The 3888-nt window shown below is 54.0% G+C and overlaps 1 long non-coding RNA gene and 1 pseudogene across 1 annotated transcript; one reads left to right on the top strand and one right to left on the bottom strand.

The window, feature by feature from the left end:
* Positions 1 to 264: 264 nt before the first annotated feature.
* LOC124509847 (receptor of activated protein C kinase 1-like) lies at positions 265 to 1315 on the bottom strand (annotated as a pseudogene).
* Positions 1316 to 1366: 51 nt separating this feature from the next.
* LOC124510430 (uncharacterized) lies at positions 1367 to 3326 on the top strand. Its single transcript, XR_006961690.1, has 4 exons — positions 1367 to 1458; positions 1976 to 2186; positions 2573 to 2665; positions 2771 to 3326. It is a non-coding gene; the product is annotated as an uncharacterized LOC124510430 (long non-coding RNA).
* The last annotated feature ends 562 nt before the right edge of the window (positions 3327 to 3888 follow it).

The following is a 3888-nucleotide window of genomic DNA, read 5'->3' as shown; positions in this document are numbered from 1 at the left end:
GTCTGCGGTGTAAACGGTGCCGTTTGGGTCCATTTCAAGCTACCCGCATGATGTCACGGGAAAGCAAGTTGAGAAGAGATACACAAAGTCGGCTCTCCCAAGCGTGTGCGAGCCAGCTCCAGAGCACCACTGGCTCAGACCACACCCGTACCGAGGACAACAGGTGGCTGGGGCTAATAGCAACCTACAGGCTGAGGCAGAGGTCCCCTGCCTGCCCATATCGGACTGGCCAGCTTCTCTCTCTCTCTCTCTCTCTCTCTCTCTCTAGCGAACCAATGTTTTACTTCTAAAGCTCTGCCACATATTTCTAGTAGTGCTGATGGTCACCTGTCTCACTCACACCAGGTTATCTGTTGAAGCCAGCAAACAGAGTCTGGCCATCAGCAGACCAGGCCAGACAGGGACACTGGGGTGACTCCGCCTTGCTGCTGGTACTGATTACTTCCTGCTTCCGTGCCTCTACAGTGACCTTGCCTTCCATGTCCCAGATCTTGATGCTGGGGCCCGTGGCAGCCCAGAGGCAGTATCCATTAGACTGAAGCACAGGGCATTGATGATGTCCCCACCACCTAGTGTATAAAGGTGCTTGTCTTCGTTGAGGTCCCACAACATGGCCCGGCCATCCTTCCCTCCAGAAGCACGGAGAGATCCAGGGAGAGACAGTCACAGTGTTCAGGCAGCCTGTGTGGCCGATGTGATTGGTCTTCAGCTTAAAGTTAGCCAGGCCCCATACCTGGACCAGCTTGTCCCAGCCGCAGGAGACAATGATGGGATTGCTGCCATGGGGTGAAAAGCAGACACAAGACACCCGCTCTGAATGGCTCTCATCCTGGACAGTATATTTGCGTGTACCCAGAATATTCCCCAGCTTGATGGTTCTATCTCAGGAGCCAGAAACAATGTGGCAGTTGTCAGAGGGGAAAGCCACACTCAGCACATCCTTGGTATGCCCTACAAATCTGCGTGTGGTGGTACCCATTGTGAGATCCCAGAGACGAGGCGGCCAGGAGGCTCCCAGGAGCCTGAGAGGGCAAACTGGCCAGCTGAGGAGATGACCACCACATCACTAACAGAGTGGGAATGACCCCTAAGAGCACTCTGTGGGATGCCAGAGTTGTTCTCAGCCCTGGTCAGCTTCTGCCCGATGACGGTCTTATCTCGAGGGGCAGACTGTAAGTACCATGTCTGGGAACTGGGGAGCGGTGGCGATCTGAGTCACCCAGCCCGTGTGGCCCTTGAGGGCGTCACCCAGTGTCATCGGCTCAGTCACGGCAGCCGTGAGTGCGGGTGTCGCTGCGGCGACAAGGATGGGGTCAGATAGACTATCACCACAGCCGCGGCCCTGCGGAGGAGAAGAGCCCGACCGGCCACTCTTGGAGGTCTTGTTCAAAACTCCCTTCCTGGGCACGCTTCCCGTGACTTCCTAGCGCAACCAGGCACCCCTTCCGTACCAACGAGGTGAGTCTAGACTGCGGTTAACCTCTTCCCATTGCCACGACTCATTCACACTTTACATGCACACTCTCACAATTGTTCTCGTGTCACGACCCACTTGTTTCTTTTCCATTTTTCCTCCTTTGTTCAGCTGGATTATAAGCTCTGTCAGGACAGAGACCACCTCATGTACTTCTCTTGGATCTTTCTCTCACCCGGCACAAGGCTGTGCATACAAGTAGTGCTTACTACAGAATTCGTGCCTGGCCTAAATGCCCCTCCGGAGGTTGCGTCACAGAGACTCAGTGAGCACATCTGGGGTGCCTGCACGCGGTCACCTCATCTGCTGGCCCCGTCTCTGGCCCCTGGCCCAGGCTTTGGGTTCTACCTCTGCCTCCTTCCCCATCTGCCACCGAACGTCAGGCCCCCGTTCCGCCGGTCCCCGCTGTGATCCCACTTCCTATTCTGCAAATGCTTTCTAGCTCCTACTCACTGCTTCTGCAATGTCAGTCGTCCCCCCTGGTTTGTCCCTCACTGCCAGTGTGACGTCATGGATGGATGACTAGATGGAGAGGATGGTGATGGATGAAGAAACAGAACGGCTGGCTGCCCCCCTAGACTCATCAGACCGGCTGCGAGTGGCACCTGTCACCCACCGTGCCTGTGCCTCGCTGTCGCTTCTGCCCGTGAATTCTTAAACCAGCCTTCCCAGGCCTGCACCCATGCCCACCTTACTTAGCAGTTCCCAGCAGGTACCTATTGAATACCTAAAGTGTCCGGTAATGAGTTCCTAATCAAAAACCGCATTTTGTCATTTTTCCGACTCAGCAAGACAGGTCCCTTTGCAGAATCCCTGGCACACCTCCGGTCAGCTTCCCTTGTTGCATTTATCACAGTTCCCCTGGCCGAATCTATTCGTGCCTTTGCCTTTGCCGCTTCCTCCGTCAGGTGGGAGGCTCTCGGGAGTGACTTTTTATACATTACTACCTCTGTATTTCCGGCATCCCTCGAAGGCAGGGTTTGTGGTTAGTAAAGCTCAGTGGGTAGTTCTGATTTGGTTTGATTCACGAAATTGAATTAAATGGCTAAAGATGGATGAATGAGCTATTAATACACGGTCCTGCAAATTTCCCCGCAGTGCCCCGTCCACACTTCTTCACAGAATAGACCTTCAGTCAATGCTGTTGACACACCTTTTGATGTGTTTGAAAACGAAGAGTGAAGATTCCTGGTGAGTGAGAGGTTTTCATTTGCCCGATATGTTTTGGCTTCAAACCCTAAAACAGTCCTAGCCCCCGAGGTTTCAAAACCAGAACTGAAACAATCTTCCTTCTAGAGCCAGGTTGCCACAGAGAAGGGCCTAGAGAATAAAGTGCTTCTGAATGGCTCCATCCGAGGCATATCTGAAGACAGAAAATTCCAAAGGCTTTCCCGGACGGCCTCTAGGATGGGCTCTATTATTAACCTCCTGCGCGAGGCCGAGCTTCTCCCTGGCCTTGCGTGACTGAAATGAGCTTCTCCCGGGCTCACGCCGTGGCTTTGTGGGCCACAACCACTTCCTAGAAGCCAAGTTCATCTGAGAAATGAGGGAGGCCCTGGTGGTTTGTGGTTACAGAAGGCGTTTCCTTTGACACTCAGCTGGGGGAAGGACAAGCAATCCACAGCAGGCCCGAGAGAAGGGGAGCAGAGCCTGCTTTGGGATGTCCAGAGGGCGTCCAACCCTTCTAGCAAGAAGAGCCCTCCCCTGCATCAAGTGCTTATTGGGGGGTAGGGGGGCAAAGGCCCTGAGACACCGGCAGCCACCTCGGGGGTGTCCCCGGTATTCAGAGGGTGTCAGAGAAAGGACAGTGCAGGCCTGCTGAGAAGTGAGCTGTGTCCTTTGGAATTGCTGAGTGGTCATGGAGGGGTAGGGGTGGGGTGGATGAGAGACAGACGACAGGTGTATAACCAAAATGCATCTCAGCCTGTAGACAATTCCCAGCCTGTGGACAGTGTCTAAGCATGTCCTACCATCCACCCTTTCGAGAAGGGTCCTCCCAGCCCCGTTCACGAAAGACGAGGCTGACACTCGCACCCTCCAGGATAAACGCTCCTGACAGCAGAGAGCCACAGCCCTCCACGACTGCCAGAGTGAGTGGAGGCCTCTCACAGCGTGATCTCAAGGCTCTGGGCAAACCTCCCAGCTTATTAAAAAAAAAAAAAAAAAAAAAATTAATTTTCCCATGAATCGGATAATACCTGAAATTCCATCATCGCTTTGCCTGAGGCTTAAACGTCTGGAAAAATACAAACACGTAGGGGGAGCACTCCAAATAGTATCATTTACACCCTAATGTCTGGAACCCTTCTGGATCCTCTCCTGCCCGCAGGTTTCCTGAGGGGCGGGGCTGGAGCAGGGGAGAGAGCCAGAGAGTCATGGGTGACTGAGGTAGGAGGAGGCCTGGAGGGGCGGAG

This window comes from Lynx rufus, unplaced genomic scaffold (genome assembly GCF_022079265.1).
Source record: "Lynx rufus isolate CCGP_SWC_20201006 ecotype Redwood Valley unplaced genomic scaffold, mLynRuf1.p SCAF_15, whole genome shotgun sequence".
Taxonomy (NCBI): Eukaryota; Metazoa; Chordata; class Mammalia; order Carnivora; family Felidae; genus Lynx; species Lynx rufus.
This window is presented reverse-complemented; position numbering and strand designations above follow the sequence as displayed.